General features: G+C 55.3%; 1 protein-coding gene across 1 annotated transcript in view; it reads left to right on the forward strand.

Annotated features, from left to right (window-relative positions):
• The first annotated feature begins 9854 nt into the window (after nt 1–9854).
• Nucleotides 9855–21475, forward strand: part of STEAP3 (STEAP3 metalloreductase) — a 43099-nt gene continuing 31478 nt past the window's right edge. The window contains exon 1 of the mRNA XM_060301509.1: nt 9855–9898. The gene's annotated coding sequence lies outside the window, so the exon portion shown is untranslated. The remainder of the gene's footprint in view (nt 9899–21475) is intronic.

Consider the following 21475-nt stretch of genomic DNA (forward strand, 5'->3'; position numbering starts at 1 on the left):
TCCCACGGGCCTGCGCTTCCCCTCCTCGCCCTCACCTACCTGCTGCCCCGAACCCCCATCAGGGCCTACTACCCACTGCCTTTAGCTGTGACCACCAGAAGTTCCCAGTACCTGGGAGAGGCAGGACTTGGCAACTCCAATCATTCCCCACTTCTCAGTAGCCCTAATTTAACCAGATTAGAATCTTAAATATGGAGGGGACTTTCCGGATGTCTAATCCAAGGGCATTCAACTTGATTTCACACAGAGACAGGTAATGGTGGCCCTGCTCTAGAAGAGGGTGAGCGCAGCCTGGAGTCCCACCCTTGGACTAGTCTCTCACCCCGCAGAGGCATCTGCAGGGACTTCAGCTCCTCAGAGCGTTTGAAACCCACCCTCATTTTATATCTGGACAAACAGAGGCCCAAGGAGGGGAAGAGTCTCAGTCAAGGTCACAGTGGCTGCAGCAGAGCTGGAACCAGGACCAGAGGAGCTGGCGTGCCTGGTCCCATGGAAACTGATTCCCCCAAAGCCCAGTTCCTCTACCAAGTTCATGATTAACCTCTCCATCCAAGACTTTATTCCCTTTCTTGTCTTGCACATGTTCTCCTCAAGATGGAGGAGTATTAAAGAAAAGGGAGGGGGGGCTTCCCTGGTGACGCAGTGGTTGAGAGTCCGCCTGCCGATGCAGGGGACACGGGTTCGTGCCCCGGTCCAGGAAGATCTCACATGCCGCGGAGCGGCTGGGCCTGTGAGCCATGGACGCTGAGCCTGCGTTCTGCAACGGTGGAGAGGGGAGGCCCGCGTACCGCAAAAAAAAAAAAAAAGAAAGAAAAGGGAGGATTGAAAAACTGAGCAGGATCCTGCAGGGTCCTCCCGCGTACGAAAGCCTTTCCATGTTCTCCATTTCTTATTTGTAGAGAAAGGCTTCAGCCTTCTAGACCTTCTGTGAGTTCCAAAGGGCGGATTCAAACAGTTACTCATTAGAGAAGTAAGGGAATGCAGAATCAGAGGAAAAGCAGTCGAGAAACAACAGTGCAGTGATAAAGCAGAGTCCTAGTTCCTCCTCAAGGGATAACGACCTGATACACATCTTTGAGTGTTCTACAGGAACTAAGCCCTCACCCCTTCCATGTGGAGGATGGTGACTCCATGCTCAGCGCAAGATTCTGGAACACCACCCTGCTACCTCACCGCCAATCAATCAGAAGAAAGTCACGCACCCTGCAGCCCTCCCCCCAGTGTTGCCTATAAAAACTATTCCCTGAAAACAATCAGGGAGTTCAGGTCTTCTGAGCATGAGTCCCCGGTCTCTTTGCTCGGCCCTGCAATAAACCTCTCTCTGCTCCAAACTCCGACGTTTTGATTTGCTTGGCCTCACTGTGTGTCGGGCCCATGAACTTGGGTTCAACAACTCCAGCAGAGCTGGAGAACATGCCCAGGAGGCTCCAGGCTTCAGAGAGCAGTTCCAGAGGCAGAGTAGCCAGCTGAGCCTGGAGCAGAAAGGGGAAAGATGGGTCCCTCCCTGCTTCCCACCCTTGGAGGATGAGGGCTCCTGGAACTTCGGGAAAGATTGTGAGGGGAGAGCTGAGGGAAGACTGGGCCTTGCAGCCACCCAATTCAGGCCTTCCGGCCAGGACTGGGCCGGGGCCAAGGGACAGAGTGTAGCCTGCGTCCTAGCATCCGCCTTCCATCCCCTCAGGCACTGGAATCCAGGGGATTGATTGAGGCAGAGGAGAATAAGGAACCCAGGAGTATAGGTGAGGGGTGGTGGGGAATTAACCTGTGTTCAAGCCTAACTGTACCATCTGCGCTTGGTTTACTCCCCTGCTGTCATCGTCTCCATTTTACAGATGAGAAAACTGAGGCTCAGGAATCAAACCTAGATCCTTGTCACTTCAAAAGCCTTGTTCTCACCAGGTATCAAAGTCAGGAGGTGGACCACGGGTCCTGCAGTCACTTCCCTTCCTGGACCCCTGAAGGCAAGAGATTTGACCTCGGCAAAATGACCCTTCTGAACCCCCTTTATACCCCCAGGCAGAGGCCTGCTTGGGCAGTTGCTCTGAACTCTGATTGAATGTGCAGCCCTTAGGCCTCCCAACACACAAGATTCACTAGACTTACTGTGTCCTCTAAGTAGACTTCAAAACACAGCCCCTCCGAGCCTCTCATGTGCCTTTTATGATCCAGCCCCACGGCTGCCAGAGAGAGAGGAGCTTTGGAAATGAACAGCTTCCGGACAACAGGAAGGTAGAGGTAGGGGGTGGGCACAAAACACATCCACGGCGTTTCAATCCCAGCTCTACCACTATCTGTTTCCCATTCAGCAGGTGACTTAACCTCCCCATACCTGTTTCCTCATTTGAAAATGGGGAAAATGTACCATGAAGACTGTTGGGCTGCACCCTGCAGGCCTACAAGCCTTGCAGCTGCCCAGCCTCGAGACCAAAGAAAGAGCCCAGAGACAGCAACAGAGATATCAAAAGTTTATTAGACAAGGACTTCCGTGGTGGTCCAGTGGTAAAGAATCCGCCTTCCAATGAAGGGGACGTGGGTTCGATCCCTGGTCGGGGAACTAAGATCCCACATGCCACGGGGCAACTAAGACCATGTGCCGTAACTACTGAGCTCGAGCGCCTCAACTACAGAGCCCATGCGCCCTGGAGCCCACGTGCCACAACTAGAGAGAGGAAACCCACACGCCACAGCTAGAGAGAAGCTTACACGCCACAGGGAAGAGCCTATGCCGCAATGAAAGAAACCGCACGCCTCAACGAAGACCCCACGTGCTGCAACTAAGACCCGATGCAGCCAAAAAAACTAATTAATTAAATAAGAGAGTTTATTGGACAGGGGGATCTTACACAAAGGGTCCTGGAGTGACACCCCACCACATGTGGCAGATGGTAGAAGGGACATGACAGCAGTCTTTGCTACTCAGGGGAGAAGGAGGCTACCATTTATAGGGGAATTGAAGTCAGGTGGGCTTATCAGTTACCAGGGACTAATTAAGCCCCATAATTAAAACGATTAGTTAGTCATGTAAGTGGAGCAGGCCTGGTTGAGGAGGGGACATACAGAGAACAAGAGAACAGCCATCTTGAATGGCCTGACCATACGAGGATTAAATGAGTTAATACAGTTAACATGCTTAGAACAGTGCCTGGTATACAGGATGCCTCAAAAACTGTTAGCTATTATTATCACACACACTCATGCCTCTTCAAATCCTCCTGGCCCCCCGGGGCCAGCAGGATAAAGCCTCGATTTTCACCCATAGGCAAACCAGGCCTCTCTTCATCTGTCCCCTTCGTCCTCAGCCCCATCTGCTGCAGCACTTTTCAGAGACCCCCAGATCATGCACAGGGCAGGGCCTGTTCACAGGACTCTCAAGGCAGTGGGGGAACTTTCAGACACTATGTTTTCAGACACCTCGAGCTGACAGGGGCAGAAGACCCAGGAAGAAGATTCTACAGTCGGCCCGGAGGCTGACTAGGGGGCCCATGTGCCCGCTGACCGCCGGACGGGGCAGACGTAGCTGGTATTCATTGCCCCCCTGGGGGTCCTCGACATGGGGTCAGAGGAGAGGCAGTTCCCTGAGGGCTTCTCAGAGGCAGGGAGAGTTTAGATCAGGACACAGAAGGAAGACTTTTCGAAGGGGGAAGAGAGGGGCCTGACAATAGGTGCAGTTCTTATGGAAATGGCTCTTCCAGCCGTCTGCCCTTCTCACTCTTCCTTAATGGCTGACTACATTTATTGAGCAACTGCTAAGCGCCAGGCACTTTCCTGGCAGTTTATCACCTCTTTCTCACAACCACCTGAGGAGGTATATACTCTCATCCTGCAGCTGAGGAAACCAAGGTTCAGTGGAGAGACCACGTTGGGACCCAGGTCAATGTGCTGCTCTGCCCTGCAGATTTCTCCAAAGACCAAGGCCTGGTCCCTCTCCTCCCTGGAGGCCCCAGTACCTGGCTGACTGTGGCCGTGGCCCTTGGCACATGTACCAGATTTGGCCCACTATCTCCCTTATTTGTCCTGCAGGGACCTGGCTTCTCACATGCTGCCAGGGACCAGCAAACATCTACACATGACTCTGAGATGACGGCTCGCTTGTGCATGTCAATGAAGTCAGGCAGTACACTGGAAAGAACCAGACTCTTGAAATCCTACCTCACATTCCACAGACCTGCTTCCAGGCTGTGCAGATCTCAGGTAGACACATTGGTGGAGCCGTCGCCTCTGAGAGGCCGGGGAGGTGTGGCTCATAGGCTCTCACCTAGGTGGGACAGGGCTGCAAGCGTTTGGGAGTGACCCAGGTTCGTCTCGCCTTTGGTCACGCTGCATGGACCGCCCCTGCTCTCCCCCCACACTGAGCTGGCCCCGGTCCTCGGCGCAAGGTGTGCTGGCCACTGCCCACAGGAGCCGTCCACCTCGTGAGGCAGAGGTAGCCTGCCCGGTGGCCAGGCAGACCTGGTTCGAGTCCCAGCTCTACCATATCCTCACTGCAGGATGCTTTCCTCATCTGAAAATGAGGCTGATTCCATTCACCTCACAACGTCTGGATGGGGCTTAAAGCAGGTGATTTAAACGTAGCACAGTCTTTGGCTCAAGGTGGGTCTTCAAAAATGCCACTTCCCTCCTCCCCTTGGGAGCCAAGATCCAGGAAGCGGAGAATTAAGCCGGTTGAAAACATCCCCAGGGCTGGAGGGAGGGCCTATCTGGGCTGCTGACCACAGTGTGTTTGCAGATAACCCTGAGGTCAGTGACGCCCATCTGGGCTGGGCCGGGCTCTGACCCTCCTGCCCTTGAGCAGTCTCAGCTGACTCTCCCCACGCCCCACCCCCCACGCCATGCCGAGTGAGCGCTGGCCACCCAATAGGGGACCTAGCAGCAGAAGAAGCAGCACTTGGAGAGCCTGCCACTGGGGCCCCTGGTGAGCAGGGCCCCTGCCCCGGGCTGGGAAAAGTCGCCTGACATGGAGGACAGCACCTTGCACCCCCAATCAGGTGAGCTGGGAACTGACTGGCAGGGAGAGAGCAGGCAGGAGCACAGGGTGAGTGTCACAATACCCCACCGCCACCTCCCCAGTGTCGCCTAGCTTTTTGGGCTTTCTTTTCTCAGTAACTTTGGGCAGAAGTCCATGGACTCATCCTTCTCCCAAGCCCTCCGTCCTCTTCTCAAAAATCCAGCGGAGGATAGGAATGACCCTGTTCTTGCCATGAAAGGGTAATGGCCACCCAGGGGAAAAAGAATTTGCCACTGTAGCACACAGATGTTACCTATTTATTTTGCTTAAACAATTGGCTTTTTCCAAAAGCAGCTTAGAACACCTTATAACGAAGAGCTTCACAATACAGTTAATAGTAAACTAGACACAGAAAATCATGGGCTGGGGGAAAATAAAGCAGAACTTAAATACATTTAGTAAGGATAATATAGTCATGAATATAAGTCTGAGTATCCTAGTCGCCATGGTAAAAAGGGAAATAAGCACCACTGTAAAGCAATTATACCCCAATAAAGATGTTAAAAAAAAAAAAAAAAAGGGAAATAAGATCAGCAATTGGAAAGGAATAGGCATACTAGTCTTATATTTTTTTCTCAGAGCTTTGTATAATAGGCATTGAGTATTGTGCAGGACAGGTCACTTACTTCATATTTATAAGAATTCAGAAGCACATGAAATCAGGTTATTTGGTTCACAAGGACCTTTGAGAAAGCAAAGGGGATGATATTAAAGAACCAGCCAGTGAGGGTGAAGGCAGCCCAGTACAGGGTTCTGATGATCTGCCCTGGCCCAGGTGTTCAGGGAGTTGTCCGTTTTCTCATCTGTGCTGTAGACCCTGATTTCTCAAACTTTAATGTGCATACCGTCTCTGGCGGGTCTTGTGAAAATGCATTTCTGATTCAGATCTGGGGTGGGTCTGAGACTCTGCCATTGTAAAAACCTCCCAGGCCACCACGTGCACCACCCTTGGAGCAAGGGGCTAAAGCCCAGACTTCTCTAGTTGTGCACCTGTGCAATCTCCCACTGAGGGCAACGCAGTGCTACCACAGTTCCCGCTGGCCACGGATGTCCAGTCACAAGCCAAGATGCCTGGTCTCACACAGAGATTAAGTACATACCATGTGCCAGAGCTTCCTTAGCAGAATGGTTGCTGCAGCCCACCCCTCCCCTAGTCCTTTATCTGCCCACCCCTCCCCCTGAAAGCATCTGCCTTTCAAACCTTGTCCACACTCTAGTGCCGCCACAGTTAACTCTCTTGTGGATGCGCAGTTTCTCATCCCACTGAGCTCAGAGGGCTTTTCTTCTGGAGAGAGCTCATGTTTCAATAGAGAACTAGAAGGAGGGCGAGCCTTATGCGAAAGCAGAGTACCAAGCCCTGGGGTGCAGGGGCAGGGGCGGTGCCCGGTGCTCTGTTAGCCATGCCTTATAACGCCTTACAATATTGCCTCGAAGTAAACTGCCACGTGCAAGAGTCTAAGCTTAAATGCCAGGCCCTGAGCACACTTTTGCAGCCTGCCTCCCCATCCAGTGCCTGCCCCTCACAGACCATGCCCGTCGCCCGCTGCCCTGCCTCACCTCTGGCGCCTTAGACATGGCTTCATCCACTGGGTCTTCGAGGAGGAAGAGACAACCCCTCCGTTTTCCCTCAGAATCCCTACTCCAAGCCGCAGCCCCTCTCCGTCCTTCACAGGAAGAAGCAGCTCCCTGGGCCCAGACGCTTGGTCGGAGGAGTCTTACCTGGCCTGGGCTGGGCAGTGGAGGCCAGGGCACCTTCCCTGGGCCCACAGCCCGGCCTGGGCAGGGCTAGGTTCAGGTCGCCTGGCTCCCAGCCAGGCTATCAGAATATATCCAGCACTTGTGACCATCTTGATTTAGTAGTCATTTAGAGTATTTATTTTGTGAAATGGATGTGCTCTGTCTCAGCCTATAAGTGCGGGATCAATCCAAGAAGCGGAGCTCCTGTCCTTCTCTCTGGCCCAAGAAGGAGACAAATCTAGATTCTCTTCCTGAATACTCTCATTTTCTTAGCCAAAGGAGTAGCCTTGTCTTCAGGAAAAAGGGCAATCTCAGGAGACTGACACCCAGGGGCTCCAGGTCCAGATGTCCACCAGTGCGTGTACTGAGCGCCTCCTGTGTGCCTGCAGTGTGCTAGCTCTGGGGCAAGCAAGGGGGGAGACCAGAGGTGGGCAGGAGCCCTGGGGAAGCTTCCCAGAGATGCTGGGAGATGCAGAAGGTTGAGAATGGCAGTGCATTCATTCAACAACTATTTACAGAGCACCGACTACATGCCAGGCTCTGATCCACGCACTGGGAACACAGAAGTGAAGGAAGCAGATAAAACTCCCTTCCCTGGGGGAGCTCACATTTCTGTGGGGGCAGACAGTTAATAAACAGCAAACAGAGAAGGTGTGTTTTATAGTGTGTTCGAAGGAAAAAAGGCTAAGTGAAAAGAAACGAAACAGGGCAGGGTACACAGATGACGGATGGGGATGATTGGGGCGTGGGTCTCGTGGAGGTGATATTATTCTGCAAGGCTCCAGAGGAGGGAGGGAAAAGGCCAGCGCCCCAGGGCTGAGAGAGCAGAGAGAGGGGAACCGGACACAAGGTCCCACTGGGCCTGGTCGCCATTACCAGGACTTTGCTTTGACTCCGAGAGACCAGGGAGCCAGGGCAGGTTTTGAGCCGAGGAGTAACATGATCTGACAAATGTCTCAGAAAGATGGCTCCAAATGCTCTGCCCTTGGCCTGGCCAAGGACACGAGTCTGGCACAGAGGAAGTGCTCAACCAGTGTCGGTGCCACTCTCCCTCCCTGCTCAGCAGAGGGCTCGTCCGCCTCCCGGGAGTTTGGCCCCAGGAAACATGTATTGAGCTCTCACCCTCACCAGTCCCCATGCCAGGCGAGATAGGGAGACAGACAGGCAAAGCACCAAAGCCCAACGGCGTGCTTGGGCCCAACGGTGCTTGGCCTCAGCAGGTGTTCACCTCCCTCCCTCGCTGTGGCTTTCAAGGCCCTGATTGTTCTCTTGCAGAAGTTCATGCTCTACTAGGACATGCCTCGGTGCCTCTCTGCCACTCCAGCCTTCAGCTCGCTCTCCAACTCATTGGGAGCCCCTCAGAGGCCCACCAGGTCTCTTTGGAAGGATTCTGGACAGATCCTTTGAGAATGCTGGAAGACCTCTCAGTGTCTCCATTTCCCAAGCTTTATCTCCCTGTGCCTCCCTTTGGAGTTGCAGGAAGGGTGCTCAGAGACTCCCCCATAAGCCAGAGCAGATACTTAAAGAGTACCTACTATGTGCGGGGCACCATGCTAAGGGCACCAAAGAGGGCTAGGTGCTCATTCTTGTCTCCCCAAAGTCTACAACCCACTGCAGAGGCAACTTGCCATCCAAGGGCCAGAACCAAGCATGGGGCATCTGTGTCCCCAGCACCTGGAACACTGGTATGGTGGGGTTCCCTGAGTGTTGAATGCATGAAGACCTATGAGAACTGTCACAGGAGCTCAGAGAGGTCCTGGGGCAGGGTGGGGCAGGAGGGTCACCGAAGGAGGTGGGAGCGGACCTGGGCCTTGGGGCCCGGCAGAGCAGCGAGCTGGGGAAGGAAGGTATTTTAGGCAGGAGGAAACCCGTGGAAGTGAGGAAGCATTGGATGCTCATGGGTGGGTCTCCACAGGGTCGGAGGATGGAGGAGAGGCCCCTCACGCCACCACCCCGCCAGGTCTGCCCCTCCCCCATTGTGGTCTAGCTGTGGGGCCATTCCCGAGGCCCAGCCCCCTGCCTCTCTGGTCTCAGGGATCAGATAACCCCTCCCTAGGACTTATCTCTCCAGAACAGGTTGTTATCCTGGAGTAATTTGAAGCTCTTTATCAAGGGCTGGCGGAATATGTACTACAGGAATAATCCAGAAAGAGTCACAGGACTCAGGTAACCCCCAGTCAGCCTCCCAGAAGATGAGTGACATTGGTGCCCTACAACCATCAGGGTCCCCATGTCCTCACCTGTAAAAGGGGGAGGTAGAGCTGTCAGCAGCACATGATGTGAGGTTGTAGGTGAGAAAGGGCTTCAGGTGAAGGCACACACCTCTAGAAAGGTACCCAAAAGATATCCTTAACTTGCACCTGACTCACTGCTGTGCGGGATGCCACTAGCATGGGGGAGGGGAGGACAGTGCCCAGGGCTGGAGGTCATCTTTCTCAGGGGCAGAGGGGTGGTTTGAAGCCCAGGAAGTCTAGACATAGAGACAAGCTCCTAAGGGCCCTCCACCAGCTCCCAGGACCTGAAACTGAGGACTTCAGGAGGGTCAGAGTTCTGTCCTAAGGGTAGACAAGGGACAGAGGAGAAACAAGGAACCAAAGGCCGGGATGCAGCCTCGTCCAGGAGGGGCCTGTACTGCCTGCTCCCCTTGCAGGAAGGAAGGAAGGAAGGAAGCCAGGTTGACTCTGGTGCCCTGGCCTCTTGCCACCTGTGTGAACTTGGCCTGCCACTCAACCTCGGTTATACAATGGACGTGGATTTGAGATGTCCCTCAGGTGAAGGGAGCGAGGGGGTTCCAGAAGTTACCCTGGTCTCCACAAGCCCCCCTCGTCCCGGTTAAGAGTTGGTCCGGGAGTTCTGCACCCTTTAAATCGGGGAAGGGGGCGCCGATCAACACGTGTCCGAAGCTCAGGCCAGGGGCTGAGGGGCGGAGGATCGTCGGTGCCTGCCGCCCGAGGACCCTGCGGCTCTCCGATTGTGGCCCCAGGGGAGGCGGCCGAGCCGGATAAGCAGCAGCGGCCTGGCGGGCGGCCACCTCCCCCGCAGGTCCGGCCCCGCGGGCAGGTGGGGCGGGGGGAGAGGAGGAGCCTCCGGGCAGCGCCAGCGCCGCCGCCGCGGACCTTCTGCCGCCGCCGCTGCTCCGAGCGGCGGGCCTGAGAGGTGAGTGACCCGTCGCCCGCTCGCCCCCCGCCCCGGAGCCCGCCCCGGAGCGCCCTCGTCGCGCGCCGGCGCGCGCGTGCTGGAGACCTGGGCCCCTGGGACCGAGCCACGTGTGCCCGGCGGCAGCGAACCCGGGTCCTGGGTCCCCCACTCCGTGGGCGCCTTCCTTCCCCAGGGACGCAAACCTCAGGCGCCACTCTGGCCGGGCAGGCCGGACGCGGCCTGCGCCGGGGGCCAGACTGAAGGGGCCACGCTAGCCCCCGGGCTGCTGCCTCTCGCGCCCCAGCCCGCGGACCCGCCAAGTCCTCCGGCCCCCAGTTCCCCGCAGCTTCGGGCCCGCGGTCTCCGAGGAGCGGGGGAGCGGTGGGCGGGCTAGGCAGGCGGCAGGGGCGGGGGCTCCCGACCTTGATCGGGAGGCGGCTGGACGCACCAGTGTGCTCTGCCCGCGGAGCCTGGCAGACTTACCCCATTTCCCTTGCCCGTTTCCCCGAAATCGGGGGCAGGCTGCCCAGAGAGGTGTGGTTGGAACTTTGTTCACTCTGGATAGGTGAAGGGGAGGGTACGACAAGCTGATATTTCCTTTGAGGGCCAGGAGGCTGGGTCCACGGGGGAAAATGCAGACAGGTCTCGTTGGAGCCCCGGCAGAGGACTCCGCGGAGAGGCCTTGCGGGTTTCCAGGGCCGCCTCTCCAGCTCCAGAAGTAGGGATTCTGGAAATAGCCACAGGGAAATATTTCTGTCCATCAGAGTGCAGTGATGATATAATTAATAGCAGACATTTATTGTGCGCTCATCTGTGCCAGACATCTTGCTTTGCACACAATATCCCAGTTAATCCTCAGCATAGGAAGGCACCAGTTATCTCGTTTAAGACGGGGAAACTGAGCCTCAGAGAGCATGGGTATTTTGCAAGGATACCCGGGTAGCAAGTTGCAAAAGTAGGATTTATCTGACTTGAGAGCCCAGAGGAGCCTGCTAGTGGGAGAAGAGACAGGCCATGTTCTCAGAGGACTGTGGCAGCCTGAAGGATGCAGTACTGGGGGTCAGAATAGCCACAAGACCAAAGAGTCTCACCTGGGTGTGCCCCTTCAGTCACCTGCATGGTTTCTTAAAAAAAAAAAAAAAAAAAAACAGGTGCCTAGGTCCTACCCACAGCTGGCTGAATCCAATTCTGCAGAGTGAACCCCTCCTACATCCAGTCAGGAGTGCCTGGAGGGCTGGCACTGTATCTAACTCATCCACAGTGGCCGGCAGAGGGGTCACCTTGGAGCAGGTGTTTAATCAATGTCTGATGGATGAATGGACGTAGTGGGGCAGGGGCTATCACTGGGGTAGAAAGGTTTCCCCGAAGGAGGCCTTGAATGGTGGACAGGTAGCCTCAGCCAGGCCTGGGGGAGGAAGGCCTGGAGTTGGCATGGGGTGACCCTGGCCTCAGAGCTCGCAGGGAGCTCAGGCCGGGCCATTTGTTCACTGGAGGGTTGGACAGCCAGCCCCAAGCCCGCTGAGCTCCCCAGGACCGGGCCTGGTCACACGGGGACCATAGGTGTGCCCTCTCCAGCCTAGAGATGCCGAACAGGTAAATTCCTCTCCCCTTCAAGTTTCCCGTCCTTAACTCAGGGCCCTTCCCTCGCTGGACGTCTCAGAGTATTGCGCAGGGCTTCAGGTAGTTGAAAAGGGAAATTTAAGGACTAAAGCCCAACCGCACACCTGAGCAGTGGAGAGGCTGCCTGCAGGGGCGGGCACCTGGCTTTGCAGTCAGGTGGACCCCCAAGTCTGAATCACAGCTCTTTACCATGTGGCCTTGGCCAAGTCCTCAGTTCTCTGAACCTGCTTCGTCTACGAAACCTTGCTAAGGGCTTGGGACATAATCTTCCTGTAAAACAGGAACAATAATGCCTGCCGGGGGTGGTGTATGTGCACTGTGTGAAGCGCTGGGTTTTAGGAGTGCAGTAAATATCAGATCCCTCCCCCTTCCCCCAGAGTTTGTGTTAAAGTCGGCTGGGGACCTTCCAGGCCCATTGCTCTTCGGCTCTGAATCCCTCGGCTCACTAGAGCGTGGCCTCCATGCTCCCCTTCTCTGTCGCAGACCTGACCTCGGGCCCAGGCCTCAATTTGGGAGCTGTGGAGATTACAGAACTTGGAGGTGGGGAGGCAAGGGTTGGGGGGACAGGGCGCTCTAGGTGATTTTCAAGTCTGACTTCCTTCTGCCTGCTCGCTGCAGCTGGACCCACCTGCCCGTCCAGCCTGCCCCGCTCTTCCCAGACCTCTGCATGTCAGCCCTTCACATCCTTGACGTGCCGTGAGCACCTCTTCCTTCACACCTGAAACGGCAATTGTCACCATCACTGAGCGTCCCGCTTCCCACACGCCAAGCATGTTATGTGTGTGAGCACACTTAAACCTTCCGACTCTCTTACGAGTAGACGGTGCTGTTCTCCCAGCCATGTAACTTTCCCAAGAACACGAGGCTCCATTCTTTTGAGCCCAGACTTGTGCTCCTAACCACTAACTCTATGCTTGTCCAAATTCTGCCTCATCGTTTATTCTTTCAGCATTTACTGAGCACTGACTTGGTGCCAGGCACTCAGGACCTGGCTGAGTCCCACTTCTGGCAGGATGAGTGTCGGTTGCCATTTATCATCCCACGAAAACCCACGCCCTCCACTTATGTCTGAACACAAGTGGGGCAGCTGAGGCCCAGGTCCCACAGCTAATGCCAGTCAGGATTCCAAAGCGGAGACGGCTCCCGCCTAGCTGGAGGTATTGACCACTGTGCCTGCTGTCAGGGTGGGATCGGTGGCTGCTAATTTATGCAGGATCCTAAACCCCTGCATTGGCACTCCAACCCAGAGCAAAATGTTTCCCTCCTCCTCAGGTGCAGAAAACTGTCACTAGAGAATTACTCTTTCCAATCAGTCTGTCCTCATCGGTCACCACAGTCACCGGGCAGAACGTGCGACGGGTGAGCCCTGATTGTCCTGCAATCAGGCAGTAACTTACTCCTTGTTCCCTCTTCTGCTTAACGAGAGCCAGGTGGGGTCGGGGCACAACACAGTTTTCAGCCTTTTGGAGCTCTCCGATTAGGAGATTAAACTGTGAAAAATGCAGCCCCAAGACTATCAAATCAGTCACAGGTAAATGGAGAGGAATTTAGGGGCTGGTGAATGGGCTTCCTAAGCTTTCCACGGGGAGTGGGCCTAAGCTTTCTTGGTTCACGTGTAGACAGCAGGTTTCCCAGAGCCGGTGTGCCGGCTCTGTGACGGGAGGACCGTTCCTGTTCCTGGAGCGTCCGATGCCTATGGTGGCCGTCAGGCTGTGGGAAGGGTAGGCCTGTGATTTGACTGGCGGGCTTGGGAGGGGGACAGCATGCCCTGCAGTCGGGGTGAAGGTCTCTCTGAAGCTGAATGACTCAGGGCTCACAGCTGAGGATGTTAGGGGGCTTCAGGTGGCCCTGTGAGACGGGCCCCCCAGGGGGAGTCTGCGCAAAGACAGGACGGCCAAACACAGGGCGTGTGGAGTCACCCAAACGGGCCTTTTGGGATCCAAGGGGCCTGTGCTGAGCCCGAGCGCCCAGTCGGACGTGTACCTGGGTCGGTAACGCACTGGATGCGGCCTGAGCCGCCGCTGCAGGTCAGGGCACGCACGCCCTTTGCGGCTGGTCTGCGGAGATGGCTCCACTCTGGCTGGAAGTCAGGTGGCGCCTGGAACTGGAAGGGGAGAAAGCAAGACGTGCCGGGCCAGGTGGCCAAGGGTTGTGATGGGGCTCAGGGCGTTCCATCCGGGGAAGCCCCGCCCTCCTGGTGTTGCTGGATTAGAAGCCTGGAGGCTGGAGACCTGACTGCTTTGTGAGTTCTGGCTTGGCTGCCTTTTGTCCTCCCGTAACTTTTGCTACAACTCTTCTTGAACATTCTGATCCGGCGTGGCTATGTGTGGCAAGCGAGGGGAGAGGGGGCATCCCAAGACTGGGGGGAGCTCAGGGAGAACCCCAGGGGACAGGACATCACAGCTGGAGCCATGGGGGTGTGCCAGGACATCCTGTCTGCTCATACCTGGCGGGTTTGCTTTCAGAAGGAAGTGCGGTTTCCTGACTCTGCAGCTTCTCCAAGGGGCTAGGAGACCAGCCGGTAGCTCTGATGGGAACAGAGCGTGCTGAGCCCACCCCAACTACTGCATCAGGCAGCGGCTCCACGCACAGAGCTGCCCGGAAGTCCGCTGCCGAAACTCCTGGGCGATTTGGTGTTCACTGTTCTAGAGCACTGCCGAGAGCCCCCAGCCCGCAGGCGTCTACCAGCCTCACTGAGGCTGGGGGCTGGGTAGGTACACAGGAGTGGAGAGGCCTCAGGGAGCTTGTAGTCAATTGGGAAGCTGAGTGAAGATACAGAATGCTACCAGGCGGCAGAGGGAGAAGAGGCCAGGGCTGCCTGTGGCTGGTGGCCCACAGTGGAACGCAGGACATGCGTAAGTAAGAGCAACGCTAAGATGTGGGTTTGGGGCTTTCATGTTCGCTGTCTCACTTAACCATCAGAACAGAGGAGGAAAATAGCCTGCCCAAGCTCACACTGCTGGTACACGGCCAAACCTGAATTCACACCTAGGTCTGTCTAACTAGATCTCCCACCTGAACAGCTGCCTCTGTATTCAGAGCGGGGGAGAGGGTTTCAGGACTCTGGGGGGCTGGGAGGTAACTGGCAGGCCCAAGGGCCCAGGCTGGGTCTTTAGGGAAGGGGCATTTGGATGGCCATGAGGCTGTCAGGACTTCAGGTGGAGGTAGCAGCCCTGGCAGAAGTGGGGGGCAGCGGGGACTGAAGGAGGCAGGGTGAGCTGAGTAGGGGAAAGTCGGTCTGCACGTGCTGGCCTAGGCTGGACTACAGAAGATGCCAGAATGCCCCTGCCCACAGGCGGGTGCGCTCGAGCAGAAGTGACAAGTCCTAGGAGGCACAGCGGAGAACCGTGCAGGCCCCGATCTGTTGCTGGTAATAAGAGTAAACCTGTCAGGAGCCCAGGGTGATGTATTCTGGTCATCAAAGGCCCGGATGCCCAGGCTTACTCAGAGCTAGTTTCCCAAGATCGGGAATCAGTTTTCCAACCAGTTGAAAACAAACAAATACACCTGTCGTGAGACTGAACTTGGCATAATTAACTTTAATGATACGAAAGCCTCCAAACCTCTAGCCTCCCTCTGTGCTGTTGGTGTGGCCTCCAGGGTCGCTGGCAGAGCAGGGTCACCGGCACGGGCAGGCCCACCCCATCCATGCTTTGCCCTCCGAACAGGGTTGTCTTTCTGTGGGTCCTCCTGTCTGTCTGTCTTTCTCCGCACCATGGGCACAGACTAGCAAGTAAAGACGACTGTGAAGCCTTTGCTGGTACAAAACGTAACGAGTTATCACTAAGCCAGTGACAGCCACAGTGATTGCAATGCGTCACCCACCCAGCAACTGGTAGATTGCCATTGTCTGCAGCCATTACGTTCGGCTTTGTATCCGAGAAGTAAAGGCGTCCCTCTCTTTCTCTTTCTCTTTCTCCTTCTCTCTCTCTCTCTCTCTCTCTCTCTCTCTCACACACACACACACACACACACACACACAGCCCTGTGGTGAGGCAGTCCGCCCTGCAGTGGATGACGTTTATTCATTTTATGTATCCTGGGTTCTGCTGTCTGTCCCGCCTCAGTTCCTGTAGCAAAGAGACTTGACTCTGAGCCACTAATTACCACCAGTGAGGTTTCCTCCCTAAACAGGAAGTATGAAGACAGAGCCACTCTCCCGCAGTGCACTCTGAAACCGAGCAGCAGTCACTACCCCGTCCACTCCCTGCAGCCAGGGACTGGAGTGCAGGTTGAGGAGGCCGGCAGCCTGGCCCGTGGCAGGTCCCACGCCTTCTCAGCATCCGCCTGTCTTCAAAACCAAAGTCAGGCTGCGCGCAGGTCAGAGGGAGACCCCAGCAGGAACGGGTGGCCAGATCACAGTGAGGCTGTCAAGGACCCGTGCTTCAGACCCTCACATCAGCCTGTCGTGGGTGAGTCCGGTGAGAGCCAAGGTGGCCTGGGCAGTGTGTGGGCCCCTCCCTCCAGCCCCACGAGCCCCTGGCCTGCTTAAGTGGACCCCGGCACCTCAGGGAGCCCCCGTTTGGCAACTGGCACCAAAGAGCACAGTCTGGTGAAGTTCTTGCCAAGATGGGAGATCTTATCACGTGCACGTTAAGTCAGGAACCTTTTCAGAATAAGGGGTTTAAGGATTTATCACACACAGTGCCTTCAGTTAATGAGAACAAGAGCTTTGCGGGTTCTGGTGTGTTACAAAAAAAAAAAAAGGTTCGTGTTTATGATGTATTTCTGTGGAAGGCAGGTCCATTTGGGAATTGTAAATTTTACTTATCGGTAACCACTTCTGGGTTGGTTTATCAGAGAACGACTGGTGTAAGTAATCAAACCGGATTTCTCTAGAATGTTCCAAAAATCTAAATGTCTGTATAAAGCCCTAAAAATTATTCATTCACTTCTATTTTGCAAGCGGTGTGGTGATAAACCTCTCCTTTCTGTCCAACCACACTTGCACATGCGTGTATCTGTGTGTGTACAGGCTTGTATGAGCGTGTATGCACCCGTGCTTCTCGTATTCTCTTTTGTAGGAGCTCCTCAGCCTTCTTTTTAAAACTATAATGATTTTTTAATGATGTCTAAATAACGATTCCAGGCAGTCTTACAAGAAATGTAACAGTAAAATGTTTGTAAGAGTCCATCAGAAAGGCAAAATGCCCACAGAGAAAATAGAAATGCACCAATTAAGATGTGTATGGCTATGACCCAGCTTTTAAACCTGGATTTGAGACTGGCATCTTCTATGCTGTCTCCCCTCAAGTTAGCTGTCGGCGGGGAGGGTGTGTGTGTGTGAGGGGCACCTGGACTCAGGTAGCACCTCCTTCTTGCCCCCTGGACCCATTCACCTGAGATCAGCGAGGGAAGGCCTGCGCTGCCTTGGTTTAGAATCTAGGAGAAGAGGGCAGCCCCAGATTTGCAGATACAGCCTGAGAACGAGAGGCTGGAAAGTATGAGTTTGGGCAGCTCAGCAGGGCAGAGGGAGAGCCACAAGGAAGCCAAGACCACCTCAGAGCCCCATGTAGACCAGGTAACCGGCTACAACTCATGCCCACGGCCACGAGCTGCCCAGCCTCACTGCCCCAGAGGCAGCTTGAATGCAGGGACTGGACGGGACTAGAGCAAGAGCCAACAGTGGGGCCTCAACCTCAGTTTTCTCATCTGTAAAATGGAAGTAATGATCCCCTGAGTGTACAAGTCCACAGTCAGAGTCTCCCCACCGTTTGAGTCGGGCCCCGCCTCACAGTAAGTTCTCTTCTTTGACTCCTGATCGACGGTGATGTGGCAGCTGCCAGGCACTAGTTGGGTGCCGGGATGTGACCTCCCAGCTGCATCCCGGTAGGGGAGGGCAGGCGAACCTCAGAGCCCCGGGGAGTCCCGGGATTTCTCCATGATGTGGCTTCAGGGCCAGTCATGTGGAGGGAAGGGGGAACTAGGGGACTTCCCTGAAAGCTGCTTCTATTTGCATAGCAAGTAGCCGGCTTTTTACTTAGATTATTTGCTTCAGATCTATAAAATGGGAACGATTTTGTAGGAGGTGTTATTCACTTTACCTGACTGGGAAATGTAAATTATTCATACCAAGGGTATTCGTTTTCATACTAACATTAGCACATGGGGAGGGGTGACGGAGATTAAAGGGGGCTAGGGACCCCACCGCCATCCACCCCTTGGACCTCTAAGTCCAAGTAGGTACTAAGGAAAGTACCTGCCATCGTGTGCTGGTTCCATCCTGTTACCTGTGCTGCAGAGAGCCAAGGGAACTAGGGGAGGGGCATTCATCCTGCCTTGAAGGGGAGGTAGGGTGAGGACTTCACAGAGGAGTGGCCTTTCTGCTGCACTGTGAATTTTGTCCTTTGGAGGAAAAGGAATTTCCAGGCACAGAGATTAAATCTATGACTTGAGCGGGAGAAAAAAGCATAAGGGGGGATGGCCAGAGTCGAGACTATAGATCAGGCGGGCCTTGGTTGGGAAAAGCCACGGAGGCCATCTGCCGGAAGCCGCAGCTGGGCCTCACCTGCCCCAGACGCTTCTCCCTGATGGAGACTGGGCAGACCGCTCCACCCCCTGGCTCAGAGGCTCATTGGGCCCTGGAGCCATCGACCCAGCATCCCTGAAGCCTCCTTCCCTGGGTATGCACTTACCAGGCTGCACCCTGATGTGCCTCAGGTATGGGGTTTGATTTCCTACTTTTGCCAGAGTTGCATAAGCTAAGCTGCATTTGTGTTATTCTGTTTATTTGCAGTGTTTAAGCACAGCTGTGCCTTGGTCTTCTGTGTTACAAAGTTCGTCAAATAGTGAAATGTCTGCCCAGTTCTAACAGTATGACCAGGCTACCAGAGGGACTCGAAACGCATTGTATGATTGAATCCCCACTGGGTGCAGGAGGACCCCAGTTAGGTTCTGGGGATAACAGCCAGGACTCACTCAAGCGCACTCTGCCCTCAGGCACAGAATCTAGCAGTTAAGTCATTCAAGCCACAAACATTGATCGAGCACCTACATGGTGCCAGGCCCCAGGCTGGATGCTAGAGACACAGAAATGAGTTGGAAGTGGCCCCCAGTCTGGCGGGGTGACAGATGAGTGAACCGGTGTGTGCAGTCAGTGGTAATGTGACAGGAGTGCGGAGGCCACCTGGAAAAGGTGGCCCATCAGCAGGGCAGAGCTGGGGAAGCCTAGGCACCCCAACCCAAGAAACTGGCCACGTGAGGCGGGCTGAGCTCCTCGGCAGGAGCCCCAGGAGCTGCCTCTCTCTGGCTCGGCTGCCTGCCTCTGCCCCTTTCCCGTCCTCCAGCCTCCCCAGGAGCAGGGTGCCCATTGCTGAATCCGCAGATTTACGCCACGGCAAGGGGGAAGGTGGGGACAGCAACATCCCACGAGACCCATCTGGTCCCAGGGGTTGCAGCAGCGGGTGTCCCCAGAAAGCAAGAAGCCACCCAACCCCAGGTGCTGAGGCTGCAGGTTCAGCGGCCACTGCCGACAGCCTCTAGCCTGGTGGGATTAAGGGGTCCTGGCTGCTTCCAGACGCCAGCGCCCTGACCTCCCTGGGCAGAGACAGGCATTCCTCCCTGGCTACCGAGAGCTGGGCACGCCCTCTTGCAAGCACTTCTCTCTTGGCTGCGGGGTGTAGCTGGCCTTTCCAAGAGTCCCAAGAGGACAAGCCGTCTTCTAGCCACCTGCCAGAACACCTGCTGGGTACACAGTGGGTACTCAGGGAATAACAAATGAGGAGATTTTTCAGATGAGCATTGGCAGGACCAACCTTTGCATCAAACTGTACAGGCTGTGCACTGTACATCTCCAGAGGGCCCTGTTCACACGGATCACAGTGTAAATCACGCCCCTGGGGTTGGGCAGCACGGGGGCCCTAGCATCTTCCCGCTTTGCGCCCCTGGTCTTGGCGCTGACCACCGACTCCCTCCCCCTCGCAACCAGCACTGACCACCCTCCTGCCTCTGTGCCCGTGAGCACTTGCTCCAGGCCTGGCTATTAAATCTTAGTGAAAGAAAGTCATGAATATGGTGTCAGGCCGTCTGAATTCTAGGTCATCCAGGAAACTCGTACTCTGGGATAATCACCCCAGTTGTTGTGTTGGGGGCTCCTGGGTCCCCAGGATCTGTGTGGTCTCCCAGTTCTACTACTCTCTTCACCCTCAGCCTGCAGTGGGCCTGGTGACCCACGTACAGGAGGGGAGGGGACCGTGGGAGCGACTCTCCTGGAGGGTTTGCCTCGTTGGCTGAGTGGGCAATGCCGCCATGGCCTGGACCACCTTCTCCTTACCAGAAGGAGCCAGCTTTGGGAGGCCAGGGTGTGCAGCAATGGGGCACACACACCTGACCCTCAAGACCAAGAGGAACATAAGGGGAGATACTGATACCAGGGGCCCTGTGGGTCAGGGAGGGCTTTATGGAGAGCTGGGCCCGACTATAAGAATTCGAGAAGTGATGCATTAATTCACTCACCCCTCACATAGACCTTTTGTGAACATCTACTGCAGTGATTTTCAGCCGGGGGTCCTATGACCGGCAGCATCAGAAATCCTGGGGAAGGGCTTCCCTGGTGGCGCAGTGGTTGAGAGTCCACCTGCCAATGCAGGGGACACGGGTTCATGCCCCGGTCCGAGAGTATCCCACACGCCGCGGAGCGGCTGGGCCCGTGAGCCATGGCCGCTGAGCCTGCGCGTCCGGAGCCTGTGCTCCGCAACGGGAGAGGCCACAACAGTGAGAGGCCCACGTACCGCAAAAAAAAAAAAAAAAAAAAAATTCCTGGGGATGCAGCCCAGCAGTATGTTTTAACAGGCCCACCAGATGACTCCAGTGTAGCTCAGGCTTGACCTCATGGCCCTGGGCTAAGTGCTGGGATTACAGAAGTGAGTTTCACTCTTTTCTCGCCCTCAAGGAACTTGGAGTCCGGGGAGGAGACAGGCAGGAAGGAGAGAAATACTGTCAGTGGGAAAGGGCTGTTCTCAAGGGGTGGGAAGGCAGAGAGGCAGCTAGTAGGGTTTGATCCAGGAGCTGGGGATGCTGGTGAGGAAGGGTGGCCGGGGACCTCAACGGCATGAGGAGCCATTAGGGAGCCCAGCAGGGAGCCCGGTGTTGGGACTAGCAACCCCTAGAGGGCTCACTGCCCAGTCCCAGACCACCCTGGTGCCCTGCCCCTGACCACCAGCCTCTCCCTACTATACCCCTCCCTGCTCTACTGCCCCCCTCTTCTTACCTCTTCCCGAGTCCCAAAGAGCAGCAAGTCTTTTCCTCCAGTTGTCTTGGTGAGAACTGTGTGCGGATCAGACCATTATCTCAGAGCTTATTTTTAGAAAATTTCAGAGTAAATTTTTCCGTTCAGCAGAGAACACCGTGTATTGATTTAGGCGCTTCTATGTATGCGTTACACAGACCAAAGGTTTTTAAAACTCCTGGGCAGAAAGGAACATCTTGAAAATTGTGTGACTTTAACAGGTTCAGACCATGGCACTTGGCTTATCTCATCTAATCCTTCCTACATTTCATTCAGGTAAGTAACATCACTCCATTGTACAGATGAGGAAACTGAGGCTCAGAGGGGTAAAGTGACTTGCCAAAGCCACCCAGCTAATAAGGGACGCAGCTGAACTATGACCCCATAGCTGCCTGGGTTCTTGCTGGCCTGTCTCGCAGTTTACGAAGGCGTCTGATCCTGAGTAAACCTAGAGCATCCAGATGTTTTCCCGAGACCACATTCTGCTGGACGAGCTTCCCCATGACCAGTGATGGCTCTCGGGGGCTGATCTGCTGCCTCGTTAAGGAGGGAATGCGTTTGGTGGGGAAAGACGAATGGATCGGACCTAACGCAAGCAGATTTGCAGTTGTGTGCCAGTTTCTAGCCATATGTCTTTATATAAACCCTCAGCCACTTGGGTGAGTAGCAGAGGATGCCTGCCAGTCCCCTCTCACTGGAACACATCTGTCCTATTCACTGACCCACCCTGGGAGCTGGCAGGGTGGGCC

The sequence above is a fragment of the Globicephala melas genome, chromosome 7 (assembly GCF_963455315.2).
Source record: "Globicephala melas chromosome 7, mGloMel1.2, whole genome shotgun sequence".
Taxonomy (NCBI): domain Eukaryota; kingdom Metazoa; phylum Chordata; class Mammalia; order Artiodactyla; family Delphinidae; genus Globicephala; species Globicephala melas.